Genomic DNA, 13,780 nt, shown 5'->3' with positions numbered 1-13,780 from the left:
GGAGGAACAGGCCTCTGGGGTGTGATCAGCCCTTCCAGCGTGGTGCAGGCAAAGTCATGGCTTGACTGCTGCCCCGTCTGGGTCTGCAGGGTGTGCTCCTCGCCCAGATGGCTGTTTTCCAAGCTACTGTTGGTCACCAGGGACACATGTGAGTGAGTTGGTGTGAGCTGTGTAAGTCTGTAAGTCCTCTGCCCTGGGACAAACAGCCTGAAACACATCCTTCTGTGGCCACTGCTGCCCCCTTCTGGCCCAGAGGGCACTGCTCGTAAAAGCATAGAGACTAAACCCTCGTAAAAAGGTAGTGTCGTAAAGGTGAGTGGCTCTGAAGGGAACAGAATATTCTCCTATCTAGCAGGTAGTACTGACTTAGAAGTAAATCAAATTTACTCTCGTTTTCCTTTTAAAAGATCAGACCCATGGAATTAGTAGCAGCTCATCAGTAAACCACATTTATCTCTGCATGAGTTAGACAGGATGGGTGAGTACCACAAGAGCCCCCTCCCAACAGAGAAAAAGCTCCCGGGAGCCACGGGACGCATTTCCCACGTGCGTTTTCCTTTGGCCGAGACCGAGCACATGGCGACAGGAGGCACCCGTGTCATGCTGGCCCCTCCCTCTTCCTCCAGGTGAAGCAGAAGGACAGCAGTGGGAGCAGGGGAAGCGTGTGGAGGAAGCAGGGACCAGGAGCTGGAGGGGTCAGGAAAGAACTGCTGACGGCCCAGAGGCAGGCGGTCTGGTCTAAACTTACAGACGCCTCCCTGCTTGCACCTGCTGTGCAGAAGTGAAAGATCCGGCTATAAACAGCCGCTCCCGGAGAGCAAAGGGGCACATGAGCGAGGACAACAGGCCTGGAGGCCCAGGGAGTTCTGGCCAGAATGGCTTTTCTAAAGCTTCTGTGACTTTCTTTGTGTGCAGGAAGGAAGTTTTCCCAAGAAAATCTCTAGCATAACCTCCCAGTAGGGACCAGAATATTTCACCAACACCCGGGACTGAGCTCTCTGGCTCCTTGGAGGTGGGAGTGGGGAGAAAGGAGTGATTCATGCAAACTCGGGGCACTTAGATATCAGCAGATGCCCTTCTCGTAGCAGAATCAGTGTGTCCGACTTTATGATCCGGAGAGTGGCGGCTGGGCGCCCGTGGGCTTGGGCACACGCTGAGCACGCCCTGGCCGCTTTCCACGCAGGACCAGGAGGGCCAGCCACCCCTGGGGTTCTGAACCTGCCGGCTTCGGACACGCACTCTGTGCCTCCGGCTGTCACATTTAGGCGATTGTCCCGGAAAATGACTGCTTTGGATGCTGCTGTGTTCGAATGTGGGCAGGCCCTCCTTCGGGTTTTCATGCGGAGCTTTAATGTCCTTCCCCTGACATTCAGATAAAGGTCAAGTGCAGAGTAGTCAACCTTGGTTAATAGTAAATAGGAAGGAGCTGTGAAGGGTTTTCAGTCTCAGAAATATTTTAAAGCCTTATGACTTTCTTAATCAGATACATCTTTGCAAGTTTCTTCTCCCTCACAACGCCCAGTGGAAATGCGTGGAGCAGGCTGTTAGACTCAGACTTGTCCTGACATGGTGTCGAGTGGGGCACCCATATGGCAGATGTATGACACTAGAACAAGGTGACATGTCCCCGGGGGAGGGATCAAAAGGGGCGTTTCCAACCCAGTTCTTCGGGTCCTCGGCATCTTAGCCAGATGAAGGCCACAGTGCGAGGGGAAGGGGAGACAGAGCAGCTTCTCCGCGGGGGAGGCCCCCCTGCGCCTCCGCCCTGCTGGCCTCGGGCGTGTCCTTGTCGGAGGCATCCTGGGTCATGTGCAGCTGCTGCCTGGACAGATCCAGCGAGCGAGAGGCCAGCCCGGTAACAGCTTTGGTGGAACTTCCCTGGAGAAACTTGAGCTTCCAACTTGAATAATACGTTCTCTGCCCCTTTTAAAAAACGTACCTGCGCCATTCTGAGAACTAGAGGGACAGGCCTGGAAAGGGGATGCTTTTACTTCCACGCCCTTTCGTTTAGTTAGGGGTATAACTGATTCCGCCCCAGGGAGCTCGCAGGCCTGGGCGGGGACAGGATTCCTTCTGGCCTATAAATAGGACCCCTGGGTTGGGACTGGGTTGTCCGGGAAAAGGCAGCTTCTATTTGTGCCCCCTCGTTTTCCAGAGCACCTACTACCTGCTCAGTACGGAGGGGTTTCGTTTCTTTGTAAATACTCCACTTCATTCCGCACCCTCCCCCCAAATAGTCACTGTGCTCAAAAATAACTGTTAGTGAGTGGCTAAAGCACATGGGTCTCTTTACTAAATTTTGTTATACATTTTCTGAGGGCTTTTTTTTCTTTTTCTTTTTACGCTTTCTCATGTAGAAAGTGCAGATTATCTGGATGGTCAGATCAGCATGAGCTGAATCCTAGAAAGAATGCTGACTCCCCGTAGCTATGGGGCTGTTGGGGAGGGGCAGGAGGTTTGCTTGACTGGACACCTGAAGCAGAAAATGTCCTTAATATGAGTAAGCACAAGCCTGGAATCACCTGATGTTCCTCTTTCCAAAATGTTCAGTAATGGGACTGTGTGGCGACTGGTGCCACCTGATGGAGGATTCCAGTAAGACATTGGCAGAAGCTGTCGAAGCAAATTTTCCTGCACGTCTGTCATTAAAGCTCAGAACTGGAAGACAGAGTGGCAAGTTTATTCTCTTACCTCTTGGCCAGTCGTGAAATAGGCCAGTCAAATGAGAAGTTCTGATGCTTTAAAATATTTCAGGTAACACTATTTGCTAGCCATTAGCAGGCTCTCATGCCAAAGCTTAATAATAACAATGTTGACAACACTGGCCAACGTTGACTATGTGCTCCCAGGCGCCAGGCATCTAAGAAGCGCTTTACTTCCATTAATTCCTCATGGCTGCTTTTTGTGGTGGGCGCTTGCATTAGCTCTATTTTTCCAGTAAAAAACAGAAGTAAACAACTTGCTTAAGGTTCTTCAGCCAATGAAGTATCCAGCTTTCCAGATAGTAAACCTAGAGCCAGGGCAGTCGGAACCCAGGCCTGTGATCTCCAGCCACTCCTATTTCTTGAAACTCAGTGTTGAGAGCAAACCCTTCCTTGGCATTAAAGGGACTCTGCTTTTCAGGTTAAATCCCATCACTTGTAGACATGGATAAACTCTCATGATCATTCTCTGTCAGTAATTGTTTCTCAAGAGAATACAGAGTATTGAGTGTACAGGATATTTACTGCCTAAAATTATTATGCAAATCTAAGAAAATAATGAATATTTGAGAAATCCAGTAGACATCATATAGGTTTGGTGACTAAGTAAGAACATGAGGCCAGGAAATGAAAGGAAAGAGGCATTTAATATATTTGCAAAGTAAAATGATGATGTATGGGCAGCAATGAATATTTGAGAATTAGATAAATGTAATGAAAATATATAGTTATAAAATTATAACTATATAAACTCTTCAAGCTATCTTAGAAAACTGAAGAAAAATTAGTGGGAAGTGATTCTGAGCAAGTGAAGAATGGAGATAAGCTGAGTGTGCTTACAGTTGGCTGCATGCATTAGTTTTAGGTTTCTGAAATACCATACATAAAACAGCATAATTTAACTATAAGAAAAAGTAAAAGCATATTAATTTAAAGAAAAAAGAACTATTACAAAAACATAATTTAAATTATTTTTAAGTAGTTCCAGCTTATTTTCGTAGAGAAACTAAATTTGTAATGAAAGAAAGAATAAATACAAGACTACTTTTAAAGTATATTAGTGTGATTTTTGTATTTCTGTATAAAGTTGAACTTTATCCAAATAATGGTAGGACAAAGCTTCAGAATGGGGAGGGGACCTGGAAAAAATTAAGTGGGTCACTTAGTAAGTTGTAAGTCTGTTCTGTCAAACACCTGAAATAGTTGAAAGATAAGACTTCCAAACCTGCTGAGGACAAACCTTCTGAGTTCTTAAGCAGCTTTTGCAAACTCAAAAAAAAAAAAAAATCCCACAATTGTCATTTTTTAGAAATAGTCCTCTGAGCCTGTTATGTTTCCTTAAAGACATTGTATTTTTATTATTTTTGCGATAAAATGGATTTAAATTATATGTAGTCAAATCTATTTTCCATTGTGATTTCATCTATTGATTTTAAGTTCAAAAGAAGTCATCACTCATCTAGAGATAAAAATATTTAACAACTTTAAAAATATTTCTTTTTTTGTTGTATTTCTTTAAACTTTGTCTGCTGGGAGTCTCAGGACAAACTTTATTGCCCACCTTAAGCAATTACATAGTCCAGAAAGCCTATAAATCTGTATTTTGAGATTTATCCCACTTCAGTGGCTATTCAAACAGATTTTATTTTATATTTCTATTATATATATTTCCTGTAAGCCACTTCAAACGTTTTGTCAAAAAAGACAGGTTTTGAGTAAATAGCTTTTTTTCATCTTTTAGATTAATTCTTATATTGTTTTTATAGGAACAAAGAGAGAACATAATGAGTCACCTAATGCAGTTTTTCACATAAGAAGAACTTTTAAAAATTATAACATCAATTTTATTAAACAAAAAATGTTTTTATTTTCTTAAAAACATGTATCATAATATAAGGACAAGTATTACTCTTTAGGAAATGTAGAATTGGCAAATTTTTTGTTCCCCTTCATATAACATTTAGGAAAAAAGTATACAAGTTAGCCTCTGTGTGAATTTAGCCTGCGCGAACACCCATGCTCCTTCCTTCAGCATGACACGCAGGGCGCCTTGGAAGCTGAGAAAGGCCTCAAATGCTGCCATTTTCAAGATTCCTACTCTATTAAAAGTTAGTACATGTTGCCCTGCTGGTGTGGCTCAGTGGTTGAGTGTTGACCCAAGAATCAAGAGGTCGCTGGTTCAATTCCCGGTCAGGGCACATGCCCTGGTTGCGGGCTCAGTCCCCAGTAGGGCACATATGGGAGGCAGGATATCGATGAGGTTTTTCTCTCATCGATGTTTCTGTCTTTCTCTCTCTCTCTAAAAATCAATAAAAATACATTTAAAGAAAGTTAGTACATGTCAAAACTGGTCTGCAAATATTGTGGCATTTTTGTGTTTACATTTAATACATTAATGGTCTATACTTTTAAAATACTACACGAAGGTAATGACCCTATAGATAACTTAATTTCCAGATGTTGTCCAAAGCCTCATATGAGTGTAGGGCTCAGATCAAATAGTTCCAATGGACTCCAGTGTCATCCATCACTTGAGGGCACTGTGACTCCACCTCAAGGAGTCACCCTTGCCGGCTCTCAGAGGCTAGCTCTTCCAGGCCTCTAAACTTTGTCCTTGGATTTAAAGCCTAGAGGTGCTTCCTGAGGATCTGAGGAGCAGCTCTCTTGGCAAAGGAATTCCAGAAAAAACTGGTTCAAGGGTGGGGTTCTGGTTCCTAGGTTGGCGGTTCATTTTATAATGAGAGTTCATAACATTCCTTTATTTGCCATATTTCATATGCTTCAGATATTACCTAGTGAAGGTTAAAAAGAGAACCAAGGAAATGAAAATAACCAGTCACAAAAATCCCTGTGCTCTGGGCACTCGGCGAGCACTGCTCAGTGAGCACTGCTGGGTGACTGTCAAAAGGTCTGTTGACAAATTGATGTTTGAGGAAGATAATGCAGGGCAGTGGTTTTTTAAGTTTAACTGTATTCTTAGTAGGTCTGCTGGGTGTTGGCGGCTTAGCTTGAGCAGGTCGCTGCCTGCCCTGGCCGGCGTGGCTCAGTGGTCAGCCAGCTCCATTTTATCGTTTTGATACAAGATCATGTTTTGTAAAAAGACTTTGTTGCCATTTGCCTAAGGAAAGGCATCCATAATTTCAAGACTCTATATTTGAGTTAGAACATCACAAATTAAACTATTCATACATAGTAGCTTAATTCATAACAGCCAAGACCTAGAAAGAGCCCCAATATTCACAGTGGAAGAGTAGAGAGGCTGGCTGTGGTGTATCCGAGCAGTGAAATACTGCTCGGCAGCCAAAGGAAGGAAGCTGCCAGCGCCTGCAGCACTGCGGAGCAGGGCCTGCGTGGGTACAGTTCCCTTCCTTGGAGCGCTGAGGGAACAGCTGCTACAGTGCCAGGTGCTCCGGGTGGGGAGGGAGGCCGTGGGGAACCTCTCTGGAGCGGCAGGGATGAGTATGTTCTGTTTCTCACGGGCTGTGGCTACACTGATGTTTACATTTTTCAAAACTCATGAAAACATTCACTTAAAACTTTTATTTTGCTCTATGTAAAATCTATCTCATTTAGAGGGATGAGAAACCTGAATGCCTTTTACCCATTAGGAAAATTTCCAAACGTTTGGAGCTTAATGTGATACTGTTGCATGTTACTGCTGTGTGGTCTAATATAAGGAGCGTTTATTTGCAGGCTATGTATGTATCTTCCGCAGAAGCCCTCGAGGGGATGCTGTCAGTCTTGCTGCCCAGTGTCATCTGCAGAAGACATTGTTATGTTTCCTTTCAGAAAATGATAGTAAATACAAAGTTCATCAAGCTTCCTTTCCGTTCTTTCTTCTGGGCGTAGGGGATCTAGGCTGAGCAGTCCAGCCCTGCTCCACCCTTAGCTCCCCCAAGCAGGCTGCAGATGGGGTCTTCTTTCTCTAGTTAGCATGAACTCTCCCCTGCCTTCGGGGAGCTCGGCCTGGGGGTGCAAACGAGTCTCCTCCCTGCCTTGGAATACATCCCGTTGTCCCATGTTTTTAAATGTCTTCACCCTCGGATGTTACACGTACTATCAGTTTTAGTTTGAGTTATGTCTAAACCTTTTGGCTTTGGTAGACAGTTAACTACTGCAGACCTCACTTGCATCCTCTGAAAGTAGACGCAGTGAAGCTACGATCCCTGACATCTTGTGACTCACTTTCTAGCCTATGTAGATGCCCTTGCTGACTAGCGCCCTGTGTCTAGAGTGTGTGTCCTCCAGATAGAGAAAAGACACTTTTTCTGATTCTAATTTGCCATTCACCTTAACGGCCCTCGCAATGCAGTTTTTGGACCGTGGGATTCTTTGGCCTTTCCCACACCCATCGAGAGCTGAAATGAGTTGCCACTGGATTCCTGTGGAAGCCTGACTAACGGAGGCCACTGATTCCTCTTGCTCTAGGAGCCTGCCCCAGTGACTGCCTGTGCTCCCAGGTGTTAAAGCACATTTCAGAGGCAATTCAATTTCTTCCAAGCAGTTAAAGATCAAGTTTATTGCCCCAAAAGTTTTTGATTTTTAATACACGTATATGTACAAGAATAGAGAGGCAAGAATAGAGAGGTTTGACATTTGACTGTTTTTTTCAAGAAGAAAGTTTTCATTTCTGTGGCTAACTTTCCCTAGGAATGCATATTTAAATCTGTTCTTTTAAAATATAGTGTGAAAGATCTTTATGGTGTGCCTTCTTCTATCAAGGCCCTGCAGTTTCATTTCTCAGTCTGACTTGGCATTGGAGAAATTCTCTCACTTTTGCTTTCATATTGTGATTGTTTCCATATTGTTTATTATTAGCTGTTGCATTCCTAATGGCCATTCATGGATGAATTTTATGTGACCTTTGTTCCAGAAAAAGGCTTTCCAAGTGGAGCTGGTGATATTCAGAGGGAAACGTTTTCCACTCTATGAAAACCTGAGTGCAGCCATCAGCTCCCAGACTGTCCCACACAGCCACCAGGCAAAGCCCCACCGTGTCTTGGGTGTGACATAACTATATCTGTGGTTCTTTAATGATCACAGATCTTCATGGGATTGGGGGCCACATTTTGATTATGCCTCCAGTGAGCTATTTTATGAATTTTTGCTGGGATGATAATTAGTATTTTCCCACAGTGTTAAGATTGCCCCAGAAGAGACTCTCCATTTGGCAGGTGGACCAAGTCAATAATATTATTGTTCATTAGGAGTCACAGTATCCCACCAAAAGAAGACCTGTCTTTCTAGGTGTTTGAACACACACACTCTCTTCCCGTCCCCCAACACAGGCCACACACTTCCACCACACTCTCATTTTCTTGTTTGGAAATCTTTTCCGATTTACATAGAAGCTGCAAGTCCCTTTGCCCAGAGCCACTCAAGTTTCACTGGCTGTGCCAGGAATGTCTTTTGTAACCAAAGGATCCAGTCCTGGAACATGCTCTGCATTTGGTTGTTGTGTCATTTGATTCTACGTCAAACCAGAATAAGTCCTTTGACCTTCATGACCTTGACTCTTTTGAAGCATGCAGGCCTGTGATTTTCTAGAATGTCTTGAATTGGTTTGTCTGATATTTCCTCGTGGCTGGATTTAGGCTCTTAGTTTTGGCTGTAATATCCTAGCAGGGATGCTGGGTTCTTTTCATTGTATCTCATGAGGTGGTGGCATCAATTTGTCATATCACTGGTGATGTTAACCTTGATCACTTGACCAAGGTGGTATTTGCTAGGTTTCTTCAGCATAAAGTTACTATTTTTCTCTCTACAATTATTAAGTGTTTTGTGGGAAGAAACTTGGACCCTGTGTAAATATTTATTACTCATCTAAATTTCATCCATTAGTTTTAGCATCCCTTTTAGTTTCTCGATTATGAATTATTACTTAAATAAATGCCAAGTCGTGATTTCAAATTCAACTATTCTGTCAACGTTTATAAGTTAGCATTTCGTAAGGAAGTGCTTTCCCTTCTCCCCACTTGTTTTCTCACTCATTTACTTATATCACTGTGGGCACAGGATCTTATTTAATTCAGTGACATATAATGTTCCACTTTTGTCATCTGTTTGATAACAGCTTGTCTCAGATTGGCTATGGGGGGCCCCATCAACCTGGCTTCTGAAACACCTCCATCATTCTTTGAGCACATCTTAATTTTTGGTAAAACAAGATGTTCCAGATTCACCTAGTACTTTCTGTTCCAACCTGAATCCAACTATTTCTTTGAGATGCCCTGGTTCCCGGTACTTAGAAGCCAAGATCTGGACACCTAATGTGCAGTATGCTACTGGGGTGTTGTTGATCCTAGACCCTCTCAGGGAACAGAGTCAGGAAATGTATCTAGTATATACACACAGGTATGTTCCAGCACACACTCACACACACACACACACACACACACACACACACGCACACTTCTATATTCACCCATCTATCCATCTCCATAAACTCACACTGATACATTCAGTTCCAAATAAACACCACAGAGTTGGTTCTAGCTTTCCCCCTTTTAAATCTGTGACTCCTTTTTCAGACAGTGAAAAACCTGGCTCCAGTGAACCTCAGTATACTTCTATTTGATCAGTTTTCCTGTACTTTAAGTCTCCCGACTGCTCTCTTGGCCACATACCTCTTGCAGGACCCTGTCATGAAACCTTGCTGCTATGTCAGCTAAACCACTGGCCTTTGACGCAGATACTTCCCTATATTTGTTAGTTCATTTTATGTCTCTCCATCTCTGTGTGAACCCCTCACCCCCACACACATGTATAAAACACTGACAATTTACTAGGCAAGGCCGCACCGGTTTACCCTGTGTATAAGCTATAATCATAAGCTGATCTGAAGTGAATTAAATGACTCTATCTTCAGTTAGTGAACAAGTTAAATGTCATACTGATACATCGATTCCAGGGTGTACTTGCTCTGCAGATAACAGCAGGGTTTAAATATCAGCGCTTCCTCCTTATTGAGAACCATCTACGTGGTTACCAGCAACACATTTTTTTAAACGCCCCAAATTAACAAGTGGGGTTTGCAACTTTTGAAAAAAATGTGTATCAGGCTACTAGTTTTTCACAGAGGCAGTTTTCTCTTTTTATAAAAATATCTGCAAGCTCAGGAGGTTCACATGGCGCAAGGAAGATAAAAAGCTTGTCAACAACTGATAACAAAGGTCTGCAATGTGTTTGCATTGCAAATCAGAGCAAATCACTAAGTCAGCCTCTACATTAGCAGAGAACACTGTCTCCGTATTTGCTGAGAAAAACCTATTGGAGGGCACAGAGTTGCCAGACAACACATGGCATGGCCCTGTTGTCACAGCCTGAGGTGGCTTTGCAGGAGTTGCCTCGCAGGCTGCGGCTTCACTGCTTCCAGGTGATGTGTTGTTGTTCGGTGGGAAAATTGCTCCATTCTGGGCTCCGGTGTCTGCATTTACATCACAGACCGCAGACCACTGTGTGGAGGATGCTGCTTATTGGGGAAGCATCTCTGGGTCTCCTCCCTGCTCTGCAACTCCTGCCCTGACTGCGACAAAGGCTGAGCTCTGATCCCGACACACCTGGACGTTTTCAGGAGCCTTTCTTTCCATTTACTTGTTAAGATCAGTTACGAAATTGATGGCCCGAGAGAGAGGACATCCTGAATACTGTAGGAGCACAATCAGCTCAAGAAGGGAGATTGAGGCCTAGGCTCTTAAAAGCAACCCTCTCCGGCCAGTTCGCCTCAGTCACTCCTGGTCACAGAGTTCTGTTTCCCTGTCACACGTCCCAGCATTTAGAATATGGAGACTGGATGGGTCAGTTCCTTCAATCAAAGAGTAAGTAGGTCCTTGGCATGTTTGGCTTGAACTTTTGGACCAATAGCAAGTGACCTCGAGTGTCTTTTGCTTCAGGACAGATTTGAATCCCCTCAGGATGTGTGGTTTGTGTGTGGGACCTGTCACTCACTCACTAGGGAATCAGCTCGGCAGATACTCCTGGATCTGCATCTGGGGCCCTGCCGCTCCTGTCACTATAGTCACAGTGCCATGGAAATGTATGTGCCTGGTGGTAGCCTCCATTTCTAGCGTTCATGCAGTTCTTCTGTCACATTTCTTGTTAAGATCAAGTGTCCAACACTATAATATTTTCTCTCCTCTCATGATTCCAACAGTATTTTTGAACAGGTGGGTTACAGTTACATTGAAATTGTTGATAAATTGTGATAATTGATGTTGCCTTCCAGCCAGTGGTTAAACATTTTCCTTCCTATCTTCTCCCCTTCCCTTCCTCCCCCCTTCCCTTCTCTTCCTCTCCTTACCTTACCTTACCTTACCTTTTACCTTACCTACCTTACTTCCCCCTTCCTTTCCCTTCTCCCTCCCCTCCCCTCCCCTCCCCTCCCCTCCCCTCCCCTCCCCTCCCCTCCCCTCCCCTCCCCTCCCCTCCCCTCCCCTCCCCTCCCCTCCCCTCCCCTCCCCTCCCCTCCCCTCCCCTCCCCTCCCCTCCTTTTCTTTATTTAATAGGCTTTTGATCTCAAACCTGTGGTTTTCTCTTCCATAGAATCTTTTCTTTTCAGTCCCCTCCCTCATTTTTTCAAGGCAGTGTTTCTTTTAGTTCATTTGAATTTATTGAAGTGACATTGGTTAATAAAATCATATAGGTTTCAGGTGTACAATTCAACAGTACATCATCTGTATATTGTATTGTGTGTTTATTGCCCAAGTCAAGTCTCCTTCCATCACCATTTATCCCCCCTTTACTTTCTTCTAACTCCCCCACCCCCCTTCCCTCTGGCAATCACCATACTGTGTCTGTGTCCAGGAGTCTTTCTGTTTTTTCTTTGCTTAATCCCAACATCCTTCTCATCCAGCCCCCAACCCCACCCCCCTGACAGCTGTCAGTCTGTTCTCTGTATCCATGAGTCTGTCTCCACTTTGTATGTTAGTTTATTTTGTTCATTAGATTCCACATATAAGTGAAATCATATGGTACTTGTCTTTCTCTGAGTGGCTTATTTCACTTAGCATAATATTCTCCAGGTTCATCCATGCTGTAGCAAAAGGTAAGATTTTCTTCTTTTTTTTACTGCTGAGTAGTATTCCGTTGTGTAAATGTCCCACAGCTTTTTTATCCGCTCATCTACTGGTGGACACTTGGGCTGCTTCCAGATCTTGGCTACTGTAAAGAATGTTGCAGTGAACAGTGCATATATGCTTTTGAATTAGTGTTGTGAGTTTCTTTGGACATATTCTCAGAAGTGGAATTTCTGGGTCATAAGGCAGTTCCATTTTTCATTTTTTCAGGTAACTGCATACTGCTTTCCACAGTGGTTGCACCAATCTGCATTCCCAAACCAATTAAAAAATGGGCAGAGGACCTGAATAGGTACTTCTCCAAAAGGGACATACAGATGGTCAACAGACACATGAAAGGATGTTTATCATTACTAATCATCAGATAAATGAAAATAAAAACCATAATAAGATATTACCTGACACCTATCAGAGTGGCTATCATCAATAAATCAACAAGTAACATGTGTTGGCGAGGGTGTGGTGAAAAGGGAACTGTTGGTGGGAATGCAGACTGGTGCAGCCCCTGTGGAAAGCAGTATGGAGTTACCTCAAAAAATTAAAATGCAACTGCCCAGTGACCCAGCAATTCCACTTCTACTAGAACTGATAAATGAATTCAGTAAAGTATCAGGATACCAAATAAATATCCAGAAATCAGTTGCATTTTTATATACTAATAATAAACTATTAAAAAAGGAATCTAAGAAAACAATCCCATTTACAGTGCTTCAAAAAAAAACAAAAAAACCTAGGAATAAATATAACCAAGGAGGTAAAAGACCAGTACTTGGAAAGTTATAAGACACTGAAGAAAGAAACGGAAGGAGATACAAGTCAGTGGAAGCATATTCCGTGCTCACGGACAGGGAGAATTCACACCATTACAATGTCCATACCACCCAAAGCGACCTATAGATTCACTGCAATCCCTATCAAATACAAATGGCATTTTTCATGGAACTAGGACAAATATTCCAAAAATTTATATGGAATCACAAAAGACCCCAAATAGCCACAGCAATCTTGAGAAAGAAGAACAAAATGGGGGAAATCACACTTCGTGCTATCGAACTACACTACAAGGCTGTAGCAATCAAAACAGCATGGCACTGGCACGAAAACAGACGTTTAGATCAGTGGAACAGAACAGGAATAAACCCTCACCTTTATAGTAAATTAATCTTTGGCAAAGGAGGCAAAAGCATACAATGGGGTAAAGATAGTGTACTCAATAAATGGTGTTGGGAATATTGGACAGATTCATGCAAAAAAAATGAAACTAGACCCCTTCTTACACCATACACAAGAATAAACTCAGAGTGGATTAAAGACTTAAATGTTAGACTCTAAACCATAAAAATCCTAGAAGAAAACATAGGTAGTAAAGTCTCGGACATTTCTCGTAGCAATATTTTTTCTCATATATCACTTCAGGTGAGGGAGACCAAGGAAAAATCAGCCAATGGGACTGCATCAAACTAAAGGAGGCCATCAACAAAATAAAAGACTACCCACTGAGTGGGAGAACATATTCACCGATATATCTGATAAGGGCTTAATATCCAAACTTTATAAGGAAGTTATAAAAAAAGGCAGTGTATCTTTACGCCGTAATCCACCTTCAACATGTGTGTTTCAGTTTTAAAGAACCATGTATATTCTTTTACATTAGTTTAGTGTTTCACCTCTTTCTTGGCTGGTACTTACCTTGGCTTTTATTTCCATGGCCATATTTAACTGTAGTTATCTGTGTTATAATAATAATACAATATTAGAAAGACCTGAGCTGAAAATCAGCTCTGAAAACTACTAGCTATGTTTGCACATACTTAAAACTGGGGGTTAATAGTACCTATGTTAAGAAATGATGTATTACGGTGCTCATCCCAAACGAGGCATCAGTAAAGATGGGTAAATGCTAGAATCAGTTCCACTGGGCGGGGACCTTTAACTCTTACCTTCGCAAGCGCCTAATACGGTGCCTGGCACACAGGAGGTTCTCAATAAGGACACGTCAGCTGT

At 43.1% G+C, this 13,780-nt stretch overlaps 1 protein-coding gene across 1 annotated transcript in view; it reads left to right on the top strand.

The window, feature by feature from the left end:
- TMEM182 (transmembrane protein 182) overlaps positions 1-13,780 on the top strand; it is a 55,078-nt gene that overhangs the window by 38,289 nt on the left and 3,009 nt on the right. The gene's annotated exons all lie outside the window — the stretch shown is intronic.

Source organism: Miniopterus schreibersii, assembly GCF_964146895.1.
Source record: "Miniopterus schreibersii genome assembly, chromosome: 13".
Taxonomy (NCBI): Eukaryota; Metazoa; Chordata; class Mammalia; order Chiroptera; family Miniopteridae; genus Miniopterus; species Miniopterus schreibersii.
This window is presented reverse-complemented; position numbering and strand designations above follow the sequence as displayed.